Consider the following 15,858-nt stretch of genomic DNA (forward strand, 5'->3'; position numbering starts at 1 on the left):
TCATGATACTGGGAAAGACTGAGGGCAGGAGGAGACAGGGGCAACAAAAAGTGAGATGGTTGGATGGCATCACTGTCTCAATGGACAAGAGTTTGAGCAAACTTAGGGAGATAGTGAAGGATAGGGAAGCCTGGCATGCTGCAGTCTACGGAGTCCAAAGAGTCGGACATGACTTAGTGACTGAACATTAAGGATGGGGTGGAGGTGGAGGGGGTCAGGATTGGGGACACATGTACACCCATGGCTGATTCATGTGAATGTATGGCAAAAACCACTACAATATTGTAAAGTAATTAGCCTCCAATTAAAATAAATGAATTAATTTACAAGAAAAAAGAAAAAAAGAACAACAATCCCACTCATGACACCTCAATTACAGTCTATAAGAGAGCTTAAAGCAAAGTCATACTTGGTCCACAGAAATTATGAAATAATAAATGTGTATTATTTTAGCTGAACTACATGGTGTACTTACAACACTTGCAGAATTTATCCAAGATTGAGAAAGGAAAGAAAAACTTAAATGAGAAGTACATAGAGAGACTTCCCTGGTGGCCCAGTGGTTAAGAATCCGCCTTCCAATGTAGGACTTATGGGTTCGATCCCTTGTCCGGGAGCTAAGATCCCACACGCCTTACAGCCAAAAAATAAAAATGTGAAACAGAAGCAATATTGAAACAAATTCAATAAAGACTTCAAAAATGGTCCACATCAAGAAAACATCTAAAAAAGAAAAGAAAAAAAAAGACACGGACAACTCCTAATCCAAACTTGTTTCTGACTGCATATTTAGCTTCCTTCATCTAGCACGCTGTCCTTGCATTATGGCTTTCATGTCCTTCTCACTATCAGTATTTGGTTAATTAAATTTTTTTTTAATTGTTATTTCCCCTGCTGCTGCTGCTGCTGCTGCTGCTGTGTGTGCTCAGCCAAGTCTGACTTTTTGTGACCCATGGACTACTGTAGCCCACCAGGCTCCTCTGTCCATGGAATTTTCCAGATAAGAATACTGGAGTGGGTTGCCATTTCCTACTCCAGGGGATCTTTCTGTCCCAGGGATCGAATCCAAGTCTCTCTTCTCCTACATCGGCAGGCAGATTCTTTACCACTAGTGCCACCTGTGAAACTTGTTTGGGCTAGTAATGGTTGTTTTGTTTAATTTTATTTTTTTAAAGGAACGTCAGTAAACTGTGTTTTGTTTTTAATGTTCAGAGCTTGGAATTTTATCCCATGTATACATTCATGATAATTGAAGGAAAGAGTACTATTTTAACATTTCTGGCCTCTAAAAGTCATTGCCCTACAATTAGGAGAAAAGAGTTGATAAGCTCTCATGCTGTCTTTTTGTAGACATGGGGAAAAACCTTTACTTTCTCTTGTTTAATGCTTTGTGCCCACTGCTAAGAAAAATAGCCATCATGGAATAGATATTTGGTAAATGTTTGTTGAATGAATGAATGAAGCATATATTGGGGTCAACAAATGATTGAAGTTGATATCAGAATGATGAACAAGACAAATCTCTCCCAGAGCTCTGATTTTTATTTATTAACAGGCAGAAAATATTCTGGAAATCTTAGGTTTTTATTGGCTGATGGAACATCTCCTTCCATAGAGAAAAGGGTGGTTAAATCAGTGCTTTACCTCAAGTTGTATCTATCTGTATCAGAGAGAGAAATATTCATAAAGATTCTATGAGTCCCCATATTGTGATCATTTTTCCTTTTTTTAAAAAAAAGGTATTTTTTTAAAAATGTGGACCATTTTTTAATGTTTTTATTGAATTTGTTACAATATTGCTTCAGTTTTATGTTTTGGTGTTTTGGCCATGAGGCATGTGGGATCTCAGTTCTCTGACCAAGGATTGAACCCACATCTCCTGCATTAGAAGGCGAAGTCCCAACCATCTGACTGCTGGGGAAGTCCCTGTAATCACTTTCAAAGTCACTGGCAATTCAAACCCTCTCCCAGCCAACATGGTAGAATGGTAATTTCTATTCATGTGGCAAGAGAATAGAGGGGAGTTAGGAAGAAAGAGTGCTGTGGTTCAACTTTTACCTGTGTTGTTTGTGTGTGTTTGTGTGTGTGTTATTCTAAAAGGGCATGGCCAGGGACTTCTCTGGTGGGCCAGTAGCAAAGACTCTATGCTCTCTCTGAAGGGGGTCTGGGTTTGATCCCTGCTTGGGGAACTAGATCCCACATGCCCCAACTAAGACCCAGCACAGTCAAATAAATACATAAATATTAAAAAAATAAATAAAAAGGCATGGTAAGATCCATGAGTGCCCCATGGGCAAACTAGCGTTTTTAAATTTTGGATTTTATCCATTAGAATATTACCCACCAAGTGCATTTTCACTTTTCTCACATGTACCCTTACTAAGAGAGTACTAAGATGGGACTGCAACAGGTCTGTTGATTCAACTGATACATTCTAATTTAATTTTCATGAAAGGAAAATACAGAGGCAAACTAGATGTAGGATTCTTTAAAGCCATTCTACTAAGGATGACATCAGATTCTTAGCACCTTTTGAAAACTTCTGACCTCTGCAAAGTCACTGTCTGCTTTACTTTAGTTGTAACGCTCCATATGCATAATAGGATTACTCTCTAATAAAGTGAGACTTAATGCTTTCATAGGAGATTTAGAGTGACTAGATGAGACATAGAAAAGAAACAAAGCGTAGTATTAGGCACAAGATAAACTCATAATGAGTAGCTCTCATTTCTGGTTTGGGCTTCTCTGGTAACTCAGCTGGTAAAGAATCTGCCTGCAATGCAGGAGACCTGGGTTCAGTCCCTGGGTTGGGAAGATCCCTTGGAGCAGTGCATGGCAACCCATTCCAGTATTTTTGCCTGGAGAATCCCCTTCCCTGGACAGAGGAACCTGGCGGGTTACAGTCCATGGGGTTGCAAAGAGTCAGACGGGACTGAGCAACTAAGCAAAGCACAGCTCATTTCTGGTATAAGCAGTGTTACCACTTGGATACATTCCACAGGCATATATGGCAATTGAGGCATGCCAAAGCTTCCCTCTGGTTTAGAGATTTATGATTCAGTTGACTGGTATTTTGCTCTTTGTCTATGAGATATACACCAAAAAATAGTATTTCCTCATTTCCTTAGGGCATGGTCTGAATCTCTTTCTCCCTTGTGTCTTGCACAACTTTTATCCAGCACAAGCCTTCATGCTCCCCATGAAGACAGGATAGGAGTGGGAGGAAGGGGGCTGTACAACTCATCCCCATGCTCCCCGACTTTAGTCCTTGGAAGTCAAGTTAACTGGCTGGTTCTTTGGATTGGTCTTTGGACTGGTTCTTTAGGTTGATCCTAAAACCCTCAGTACCTGGCACCTCCCACATCATCCAGCGTAACTGGACTTTTAACTTCACAAATGCATGTTTCACTCTTTCTCTTGCTTTCTTACCTTTCCACAAGTTGTTTTGTCTTTCTGAGACGTTCTTTCTCCTCATTTTGCCTGATCAACATATTCTCATCCTTTGGGTTTTTGGATCACCTCTCCTGGAAGACTTCCCCTAAATCTCCCTCAGACTCTGTTGTATGTTCCTATTGGATTCTATCCTTCCTCTCATGTTTATATTCCATTCTACTACAACTAAGTGTACAATATCCTCTCCCACACTCAGCTGTAAACTCCAGACTATTGGGATCTTATCTCTCCTGCTCATATTTCCATGAGCAGCATTTACATCCAGCCCAGAATATGTACTTAATAAATATTTGTTGAGTGTTCAATGGTTTCAAAACCAGGGTAAACCCAAGCTGGTAGGGCTACGCTGATCTTCTGGGTGATAGCATGAGGTTTACCTAAAAAACACCCTTTTTGGCTTCAGTATTGGAGAAAATGGGCTTCCCTGGTGGCTCAGTGGTTAAGAATCTGCCTGCAATGCAGGAGATGCAGGAGATGCAGGTTTGATCCCTGGGTAGGGAAGATCCCCTGGAGAAGGAACTGGCAACCCACTCCAATATTCTTGACAGAAAAATCCCACAGAGGGAGGAGCCTGGTGGGCTACAGTCCATGTTGTCACAAAGAGTCAGATGCCATTGAGTGCGTGCACGTGCACTCACACACACACACACACACACACACACACACACACACACACTTGAGAAAATAGTTATAGGACCCTCCTGATGTTCCCTTTTAAACTTCTGCAATTCAAAATTCAGAATGGCTGCACTTCCAACTCTTGTAATTCCATACACTTGTCCAGGACCCTAGATTTTGAGGTCCTGCCCCTAGGAAGCTCCCAGATGACCTTGTGGTCATGAAGATGAGACGATTTTTTTTTCTCGTGAGATTCCTTAAGGCCCTCTTTAGGTCTCTGTTCCTCAAGTTGTAGATAAAGGGCTTCAGCATGGGGGTGACGGCAGTGTACATCACACCAGAGGCTTTCTCCTTCATGGCTGTGTAGACATATGAAGGACATAGACCCCAAAGGTAGTCATATAAAGGAGGGCAACCACAGAGAGGTGGGAGCTACAGGTGGAAAAGGTTTTCCTCCTGCCTTCTGCAGAGGGCAACTTCATGATAGCCACAATCATTTGAACGTAGGCAGCCAGAATGCAAATGAAAGGCATGGCTATGACCATCCCTGTCACAATGAGCACAAAAATCTTGTTCACAGAGGTGTCAGTGCATGAAAGTCTGAAGAGCAGGGTGAGGTCACAGAAGTAGTGAGGCAACCCAGTATTGCCACAGAAAACCAGACGGGCCATCAGGAGGATGTGGGTGAGGGAGATGAAGCCAGAAAATACCCACGGGCCTCCAACCAGCAGGACACAGAGGCGTGGGCTCATGATACTGGTATAGTGTAAGGGGTGACATATAGCCATGAACCTATCATAAGCCATCACGGCTATTAAGACACTGTCCATGATGCCAAAGAAATGGAAGAAGTACATTTGTGTCAGGCAGCAGGAATAAGAGATGGACTTCCTCTTGATTTGGATGCTCACCAGCATCTTGGGGACAGTGTCAGTGGCCAGGCAGAAATCAACCAAGGAGAGATTGGCCAAGAAGAAATACATGGGGGTGTGGAGGTGGGAGTCTGTGCTGATGGCCAGGATGATCAACAGGTTCCCCACTACAGTGACCACATACATGCAGAGAAACAGAGCAAAGAGGAGAGTCTCCTGTTCTGGCTTTTCTGAAAGTCCCAGGAGGATAAACTCAGAGGAGTTGGTTTGGTTGTCTGGTTCCATGGGTATGATTCTTCTGGAAGTATTGAAAAGGGAAAGTTACCTGAATGCTAGGACAATTATTCTGGCAGATTAAATAATTTTATTCCAAGTGTATTCAGTCAGTTCAGTTGCTCAGTTGTGTCTGACTCTTTGAGACCCCATGTACTGCAGCACACTAGGCTTCCCTGTCCATCACCAACTCCTAGAGCTTACTCAAACTAATATCCATTGAGTCGGTGATGCCATCCAACCATCTCATCCTCTGTTGTCCCCGTCTCCTCCCACCTTCAATCTTTTCCAGCATCAGGGTCTTTTCCAATGAGTTAGTTCTTTGAATCAAGTGGCCAAAGTACTGGAGTTTCAGCTTCAGCATTAGTCCCTCCAATGAATAGTCAGGACTTACTTCCTTTAGATGGACTGGTTGGATCTTCTTGGAGTCCAAGGGACTCTCAAGAGTCTTCTCCAATACCACAGTTCAAAAATATCAATTCTTCAACGTTCAGCTTTCTTTATAGGCTAACTCTCACATCCATACATGACTACTGGAAAAACCATAGCTTTGACTAGACAGACTTTGTTGGCAAAGTAATGTATCTTGCTTTTTAATATGCTGTCTAGATTGGTCATAGCATTTCTTTTGAGGAGAAAGCATCTTTTAATTTTATGGCTGCAGTCACCATCTGCAGTGATTTTGGAGCCCCCCAAAATAAAGTCTGCCACTGTTTCCACTGGTTCCCTATCTATTTGCCATGAAGTGATGGGACCAGATGCTATAATCTTAATTTTCTGAATGTTGAGTTTTAAGCCAACTTTTTCACTCTCTTCTTTCACTTTCATCAAGAGGCTCTTTAGTTCCTCTTCACTTTCTGCCATAAGGGTGGTGTCATCTGCATATCTGAGGTTATTGATATTTCTTCTGGCAATCTTGATTCCAGCTTGTGCTTCAATCAGCCCAGTGTTTCTCAAGATGTACTCTGCATATAAGTTAAATAAGCAGGGTGACAATATACAGCCTTGACGTACTCCTTTTCCTATTTGGAATCAGTCTGTTGTTCCATGCCCAGTTCTAACTGTTGCTTCCTGACCTGCATACAGGTTTCTCAAGAGGCAGGTCAGGTGGTCTGGTATTCCCATCTCTTTCAGAATTTTCCAGTTTGTTGTGATCCACATAGTCAAAGGCTTTGGCATAGTCAATAAAGCAGAAATAGATGTTTTTCTGGAACTCTCTTGCTATTTTGATGATCCAACAGATGTTGGCAATTTGATCTTTGGATCCTTTGCCTTTTCTAAAACCAGCTTGAACACCTGGAAGTTCATGGTTCATGTACTGTTGAAACCTGGCTTGGAGAATTTTGAGCATTACTTTACTAGCGTGTGAGATGAATGCAATTGTGCGGTAGTTTGAACAGTCTTTGGTATTTCCTTTCTTTGTGATTGGAATGAAAACTGACCTTTACTATTTCCTTAATAGTATATACACAAACAGAACCAATGTTAAATAGGCCATACATAAAATTAGCCCTTAGTGTGTGCATTTGTAGGGTACATTCACCATAGTACCGCATGTACATATACAGGTAATATATATCTACCCGTATATGGAAACTACATTTTTGAGCTTAAATGTAGTATCAATTAGGAGAGGGGTAAAGCAGTGCCTTTAAATATAGATTTAAAAAAAAGAACTATAATACAATAACAATAAAAAATATGTTGAGGTAGGGTACTTGAAATGAATGTGAGCCAAGAAATGTTCAGGGAGAAGGTCAGTGTAAAGAATTATCCACAGCAAAAAGTTTTTCACTTCTGAGCCTTGCTCCTCAAGAATCTGAACTGCCCTGTGATCACATGAGAGTAAAAGAATTTGACTAATGGGAAGCTTTGGATATTGAACCCCCAAGAGACAGAGAGACTGCAAATAAGTCTGCCTTTGACCACCCCACTCAAAAACCCTCCCAGGTCATGTGAAACACACCTGACGCTGGTCACAAGGACCATCATTTTTGCCCAGGAGCCCGGTGCTTCACTGTTTTCTGTGCTACTTGAATGGACCCAGAGCTTCCATTTTTCCTCCTTCACATCCAGGGAAGAACTGAATGTCATCACTTAGTGTTGGCACCATGCGCTTTGGAGTCCTCTATTTCATGTTCTGCAAATAGGGACGGGCATTTGTTTAGCAGTCGATCTGGGGGCAGCTATGAGGTGAGTTCCTGAAGAAGATGAGCAGAGCTGGGTTACCTGGGAGGGGCTGCTAGTGGCCCATCAATCTCCCTGGTCTATTTCCTTGTACCTTTGCACTTATGTGTGACTGTCTCTCATTCTGCTGATCTACTCTGATCCCAAAGTCCAGGGACTTTTTCCATCCTCAAGATTAATCTGCTTGCTCAACCTGAAGAATGTTCTAAACTTCTCTTACATGCCCTTTATTACTTTGTCAAGGGGCAGAGGGGTGCACCCAGCTTCTGCTTTCCTTCCCATTGCTGGCTCATGATACCACTTTATAGAAGAAAAGTTAGTATTGAAAATATTTCATGATTATGAATAATCTAAGAAAGAAGAGGTGGACAATGAAGCAGATCCCAGTCTACTGGTTTCTCTTTAGCAATGTATGAAATATCTTAAAGTGCAGAGCGCCATAGAATACATAAGCATCTATCCATGCTTCCAGGATTAGTAAAATTTTTGTTTTGTCATCAGAGCTCTTTTATTTATCTATTTTATTTTTGGCTGTGCTGGGTCTTTGTTGCTTCTTGGGCTTTTCTCTGGTTGCAGAAGCAGGGGCTATTGTCTAGTTGTGGGGCTTGGACTTCTCATTGCAGTGGCTTCTCTTATAGAGAATGGGCTTCAGGGTGCACAGGCTTTAACAATTCTGGTTCCTGGCTCTAGAGCACAGGCTCGATAGTTGTGGCACACAGGCTTGGTTGCTCCTTGGCATGTGGCATCTTCCTGGACCAGTGATTGAACCCGTGTCTCCTGCCTGCTGCATTGGCAGGAAGATTCTTTACCACTGAGCCACCAGAGAAACCCCAGAGTTCTTTTATTAAATTAACAAAAATGTGAATAAATAGAATCTATCTTTTTTTAAATTTTATTTTATTTTTAAACTTTACATAATTTTATTAGTTTTGCCAAATATCAAATTGAATCTGCCACGTTCACTTTCATCCCCAGAGGCAACCACAATCTTGAATTTGGTTGTTCTCCATGTGTTATTTAAAATTGTTTTACACATTTCGTGTGTGTGTTTGGGTGTAAAAGGCAATAATGATAGTGCCCCACTATAGGAAAAAGGATAATTTAAATAGTGATGTTTTTGTGATGTTTTCTATATCTATAGAAGACATAGAAGCAAGGTAAGATAGTTAATGAACCAGAAAAAGCTGTACCAAGACATTAAACACTATTTTAAAATGCAAAATTCCATGTACAATGTGTAAAGAGTAAATGCAGAACAAGAATATAATTTATGAGTACTTAGTCATCATATTAAAATCAGAGGAGAATAGTGAACACCAAGTTCATTATCATGATTCCCTTTGGGAATGAAAAATAATTGAGGATATGAAAAAAAAATTCTTTAAAATATCTACCTCAAATTATGGCAATATATTTTAACTTAGTGGTCCTTAGTGGGTGGACTTTGTTATCTGTACTTTTTTATGCTTGCAATGTTTCATAATAAGAATTGAACTTTTAATATTTTGTTATTTTAAAGCATTTAAATTGTATTGTGATATAGATGTCTTTAGGGGCAAATTCTTTCTCTGAACTTTTTATTTGGGTTGATATATCGAAGTCTAACTTATTCACTTTAATTGTGACATGTTTTATCATGTGTCCATGAGAAAGGAGCATTAATCACTGATGTCATTTGAATTATGCACTCCTTTTTCTCCGGGGTTTCCCTGGTGGCTCAGATGGTAAAGGGTCTGCCTGCAATTTGGAGATGTAGGTTTGATCCCTTGGTCAAGAAGATTCCCTGGAGTAGGAAATGGCAACCTACTCCAGGATTTTTACCTGGAGAATTCCTGTTTCTCTATCTAAGCAAGATTCCCAACAGGAGTTTCAGCATATCCATTTTTCCCTGAAAATTACAGTTATCATGCTAAAGATATTCTTCCTTTCTCCTCTCTTCCTTTGTCTTACTCTTCCAATTACTTTTCTTCTATAATAAACCATGCCTGGTGGTGCCACTTGTGTCCATTGCAGAAACAAATCACAATAAGTAATATTAAGAGTGTCTTGTATATAAAACACTGTACTTGTGACTTTTGTCTGCTCATCCTTCCTGCATTCCCGTAAGGTTTCATGATGGTTCTTATTGTCCAAATGGGATTGGGGCTTCTCCCACAGTTGAAAAAATTTCCTCGTTTACAGAGCAAGTGCTGGAGACATAATTAAATTCAGGAGCAACTGAGTCAAAATCTTTAGTGATGCTGTTACAGTTGCTGCTGCTTCTGCTGCTGCTGCTAAGTCGCTTCAGTCATGTCCGACTCTGTGCGACCCCATAGACGGCAGCCCACCAGGCTCCCCCGTCCCTGGGATTCCCCAGGCAAGAATACTGGAGTGGGTTGTCATTTCCTTCTCCAATGCATAAAGTGAAAAATCAAAGTGAAGTCACTCAGTCGTATCCGACTCTTAGTGACCCCATGGACTGCAGCCTACCAGGCTCCTCCGTCCATGGGATTTTCCAGGCAAGAGTACTGGAGTGGGGTGCCATTGCTTTCTCCAGTTACAGTTGCTAGCTTTTATAATTTAATGTTAAGAGCACATATTTTGTCATTGTTGAAGCAGAGTTTACCGAGGGCCAATCAGTTCCAAATATCAGTATCCTGATGAGCTATTCGAGGTTTTCCAGGTGGCTCAGCGGTAAAGAATCTGCTTGCCAGTTCAGGAGACATGGGTTCAATCCCTGGGTCAGGAAAATCCCTTGTAGAAGGAAATGGCAACCTACTCCAGTGTTTTGCCTGGGAAATCCCATGGACAGAGGAACCTGGCAGCCAAAATCACAGAGTTGGACACAACTTAGCGACTAAACACAACAATTAAACTCAGAGTGAGTTTAGTTACAACAATGGAGCTATTCCTGTCATAAACTTTTTCTAAAACATTGGTTCACCAGAATATTTGAGATAATCATTGATGCACCCAGGACACAGTCAAATACCTCTTGCATGTTTCAGGTGAACCAATGGTTATATTCTTAGGAACTCACCATAACACAGAAAGTTGGAATGCTCTTGAGTTGATCCTGATATATAAAGGATTGTTTTGGGAGCAAGTGGGCAAGGCTTCCTGACCTAGACATAGATTGGGCACTTACAGTCATAGAAGAAAGATGTTCTGAAGTGCCATACTAATTTTCCACATTTCTTTTCCTAATATTGTCAGTTTTTATACAACAGAGACAGATATGCCCTCAACAAAAGCAATATGGAACCAATCATATTGCTGAGTTTGATTATTTCCGTGTGTATGCTCAGTCGTGTCTGACTCTTTGTGACCATGTGGGCTTTAACCGGCCAGGCTCCTCTGTCCATGGAATGTTCCAGGCAAGAATAATGGAGTAGCTTGCCATTTCCTACTCCAGGGCATCTTCCCGATCCAGGGATCAAACCCGGTTCTCCCACATAGCAGGCAGATTCTTTACTGTCTGAGCCACCAGGACGCCCAATTATTTCCATGAAAGTGAAAGTGTTAGTCACTCTGTCCTGTCTGACTCTTTTCAACCCCATCTGAACCACCAGGGAAGCCCCATAGTCTACCATAAAAAGAAGGAAATGAACGCAGGGACAGATCTCACTGGCTGGGCTACAATGGAAGGAAAAACAAAAAAGAAAAGGAGAAAGAGATTTACAATTGTCCATTAATGGAGATAACAGACATCTCTTAAACTTGTTAGTTTAAGATCTCCAGGGGATCTTCCCAACCCAGGGATTGAACCAGGGTCTCCTGCATTGCAGGCAAATTCTTTACCATCTAAGCAGCTATATGCATACATAAATCCCCTCCTTCTCGACCCTCTCCCACCACACCCATCCTATAGCATCCTTCTAGGTTATTACAGAGCACCGAGCTGAGCTCCCTGTGCTACACAGCCGGATCCCACTCGCCAGTTACTTTACACATTGCAGTGTATGAATGCCAGCGCTACTCTCCCAATTCTTCCCGCCTTCCCCTTCCCCCACTGTGTCCACATGTCCTTTCTCTACATCTGCATTTCTATTCCTGTCCTTCACATAGGTTCGTGTATACCATTTTTCTAGATTCCATACATGTGCATTAATATACAACATTTGTTTTTCTCTTTCTGACTTACTTCACTCTGTATAACAAGGTCTAAGTTCATCCACCTCACAATAACTGACTCAAATTCATTCCTTTTTATGGCTGAATAATATTTCATTGTGTATATGTACTACAACTTCTTTATCCATTCATCTATTGATGGACATATAGGTTGCTTCCATGTCCTGGCTATTGTAAATAGTGCTGCATTAAACATTGGGGCACGTGTGTCTTTTTTTAAATAATGGTTTTCTCTGGGTATACTGGGGCTTCCCAGGTGGCGCTAATGGTAAAGAACCCACCTGCCAATACAGGAGACATTAAGAGATGCAGGTTCGATCCCTGAGTCAGGATGATCCCCTGGAGAAGAGCATGGCAACCCACCCACTCCAGTATTCTTGTCTGGAGAATCCCAAGGACAGAAGAGCCTGGTGTGCTACAGTTCATGGGGTCGCAGAGTCAGACACCACTGAAGTGACTTAGCACTCATGCATGCAGAATATAATAAGCCATTTTTACTGATTATAATGTTAAGTTCCACAGTTATCAAGGTTTCCAGGTATCTGAATGTAGGATTCTCACTTTGCTTTTTCTATTTTAAGACTGATTGACAATTGTCTCCCTCTTCCTACTGTTGTTGTAGCAATTCTTCTGTCAAGCAGACTGGACACTTGTGTTGGGAGATTTTATCTTCCTCACTCCAGGATTGTGCTTTAACACGCCAACAGATTGTTGCTTTTTAGTTAATTTTGCCTTCATTTAAAAAATGCCATGCACTTTCTATTTCCTGCAATTCTTCTTTTTTGGAATATATAAGTAATCTTGTCATATTATATGTTAAATACTCTTGGGAGAAAAGAGAGTCTCATTCACATAATAGCTTATGTTTTCAAGTAGCGTATTCTTTTTTTTTTAAAGAATATTTATTTATTTTTGGGTACACTGAGTCTTCACTGCTGCACACAGCCTTTCTCTAGTCGCAGCAAGTAGGGGCTACTCTCTGTTGCTGTGCACAGGCTTCTCATTGTCGTTGGCTTCTCCTGTTGCAGGGCACAGATTCTAGAGCATGGGCTCAGTAGTTGTGGTGCACGGGCTTCGTTGCTCTGCAGCATGTGGGATCTTCCCAGACCAGGGATCGTACCCAAGTCCCCTGCATTGGCAGGTGGGTTCTTAACCACTGGACTCCCAAAGTCCTCAAGTATCATATTCCAATCTTGATCTCAGGTTCTGAGTGTGGACTCTTTCCTGTTGCTGTCACATCTGGATACCACCCTTGTGGTCAGATGTTAGAAGAGTTTCAAAATCAGGGTAAGGATTTATTAGGTGGAAGTTTTCAAAGGCAAGTGATGGAATTTGGTCAACCCTTCCTGATACATAAATCTGTACTCCCCGACGCTTGCATCACCCAGTGGCGGAAGTTCAATTCTAAAGTCTGGAAACCTGAGTGCGAATCACTTCACCAGCTCTTGCTGGAGTGCCAAGTATTTTGCATCCATACCTCATACCGTCATCTCACTTTACCTTTATCTTTCCATGGGGCCATAGATAAACAGGAGGATGTTAGAAGAACCTGATTCATAGGTCAACAGAGAATAAAATTAGTTAGAATGACATATTGACAATGTACGAGATTTGCCATAGTACCTCCTTGCCAAGATTTGGTATTGATTCGTATCATTTTTTTTTTTCATGTTTACCAATTTTGTGCTTAGTTGCTCAGTCACGTCAGACTCTTTGTGACCCTATGGGCTGTAGCCCTCGAGGCTCCTCTGTCCATGGAACTTTTGAGGCAAGAACACTGGAGCAGGTTGCCATTTCCTATTCTAAGAGATCTTTCCGACTTAGGGATGGAACTTACGTCTCTTGCATCTCTTGCACTGGCAGGTGGATTCTTTGCTACTGGTGTCACCTGGGAAGCCCCCTTACCAACTGTACTGAAGTATAGTTATAGTACATCACCCACTGTAAGCGTATGAGTCCATGATTTCAGTAAATTTATAGAGTTGTGCGATTATCAGCATAATCCAGTTTTAGAACATTTCCATCACTTGGAAAAAGCTCCCTCATTGCCTTTCACAATTAATGTTCACTCCCACCCTTACAGTTTGACCAATACTTTTCTGCTTTCTGTCTCTATAAACTTGTCTTATGGGGACATTTCATATAGATGGAATCACATAATATGTAGTTTTTTGTCTCTATCTTCTTTCACTTAGCATGAAAGGTTCCCATTCATTCATAACATGTATCAGCAATTTGTCCCCTTTAACTGCTTCATGGTATTCCATTGTTAATGATATTCCATTGTATGGAAATACTTTTTTCCCCCTCCATTCTTCGGTTAATGGGCATTTGGATTCCTTCTACTTTTCACTACGGTGAATGATGTTATGAGCATTCGTATATGTAAATGTCTATGTGAACACATGTTTGCATTTCTCTTGGGTAAATGCCTAGGCATGAGACTGCTAAGTCATATAGTATTTGTTCTTAAATTTTTAAGAAATTTTTTGTGGCTGTACTATTTTGTATTCTCAGCAACTCCAGTTTCTCCACTTAGTAGTGTCTGCTTTATTATAATAATAATAATTAATATTATTAGAGTCTATCTAATGGGTGTCGTAGTGGCATCTCACTGAAGCTTCATTTGCATTTTCCTAATGACTGATATTCAGCACATTTTTATGTAATTTTTTGACCATTCATGTATCTTTTTTTGAGAAACATCTATTAAGAATATTGTCCATTTTAAAAATTTGAGTTACTTGTCTTTATTATTCAGTTGTAAGAGTGCTTTAAATTTTTTAATATAAGCTCTTTATCAAACAGTTGCAGAAAGAATTCGTGAGAATGAGAAAAGTGCTGAAAAATATGCCTCACACTAGAACACTGTGCTGGTGGTAGTGTGAGCAGTTAATAATACATTTATTTCAGTGATACCTGTTAATGCCATTATTAACTACAATGCTTATAGCACAGTTTTGTGATAAGAATTCAATGAGGCATAAATGGAAAGGGAGAAGAAAGGATAGAATTTGATGACCATTGAAAAGGGAGTGGTTGAACTGAGTTTTGGACATGAATTCCCAGAGCACTGAGAGAACACAGATGAGTCAGGCCATCATTTTCCCCATTAAATGTGCTGGGTCTGCACAAGCACGTGAACGAGTTGATTTTCTAGTCCCGCATTGATCTGGGCTCCAGAAGACTGGTCTTCAAAGTAAAACCTAATCCAGCAACAACAACATTTAGAAATTTGTTAGAAAGGCAGATTTTGAGTCCCATGCCCAATCTTCTGAAATTCATATTCTGAATTTCATATTCTGGGGCCAGCAATATGGGTTTGGACAGACGCTCCAGTGGATTTTGATGCAAGAAACAGTTTGAAAAAAGAAAGGCAGATTTTGAGTCCCATGCCCAATCTTCTGAAATTCATATTCTGAATTTCATATTCTGGGGCCAGCAATATGGATTTGGACAGACGCTCCAGTGGATTTTGATGCAAGAAACAGTTGGAAAAACTCTACTCTAAAGCCCATGTTTAATATGCGTATGGTTTGTGTGTGTGTGTGTTATTTTATTTTTGGGCTTCCCAGGTGGCTCAGTTGGTAAAGAATCTGCCTGCAATGCAGGAGGCCTGGGTTCTATCCCTGTGTTGGGAAGATCTTCTGGAGAAGGGAAAGGCTACCCACTCCAGTATCCTGGCCTGAAGAATGCCATGGACTGTATAGCCCAAGGGATTCCAAAGAGTTGAACACGACTGAGTGATTTTCACTTCACTATTTTATTTTTAAAATTTTTATTAGGGACTCGTTTCATACATGATATTATACATGTTTCAATGCCATTCTCCCAAATCTCCCCACCCTCTCCCTCTCCCACAGAGTCCACAAGACTGATCTATACGAGTCGCCAGTCCAGGTTCGATGTACGATACTGGATGCTTGGGGCTGGTGCACTGGGATGATCCAGAGGGAGGGTATGGGGAGGGAGGAGGGAGGAGGGAGGAGGGAGGAGGGTTCAGGATGGGGAACACAGGCATACCTGTGGCGGATTCATTTCGATATTTGGCAAAACTAATACAATATTGTAAAGTTTAAAAACAAAATAAAATAAACAAATTGTATTGGGGTATAGCTGATTTACAATGTTGTGTTAGTTTCAGGAGGTGTACAGCAAAGTAAATTAGTTATACATATATTCATTCTTTTAAAAAATATTTATTTACTTATTTATTTTTGGCTGTACCAGGCCTTAGTTACAGCACACAGGCTTTAGTTATGTGGTGAGGGTTCCAGGGCGCGAGGACTCAGTAATCGTAGGGCATGGGCTCAGTAGTTGTGTCTTGGGGGCTTAGTGATCC

The 15,858-nt window shown here is 41.0% G+C and overlaps 1 pseudogene; it reads right to left on the minus strand.

The window, feature by feature from the left end:
• Nucleotides 1–4,182: 4,182 nt before the first annotated feature.
• Nucleotides 4,183–5,228, minus strand: LOC109560908 (olfactory receptor 1M1-like; annotated as a pseudogene).
• Between the last annotated feature and the right edge of the window lie 10,630 nt (nt 5,229–15,858).

This window comes from Bos indicus, chromosome 7 (assembly GCF_029378745.1).
Source record: "Bos indicus isolate NIAB-ARS_2022 breed Sahiwal x Tharparkar chromosome 7, NIAB-ARS_B.indTharparkar_mat_pri_1.0, whole genome shotgun sequence".
NCBI classification, from domain to species: Eukaryota; Metazoa; Chordata; class Mammalia; order Artiodactyla; family Bovidae; genus Bos; species Bos indicus.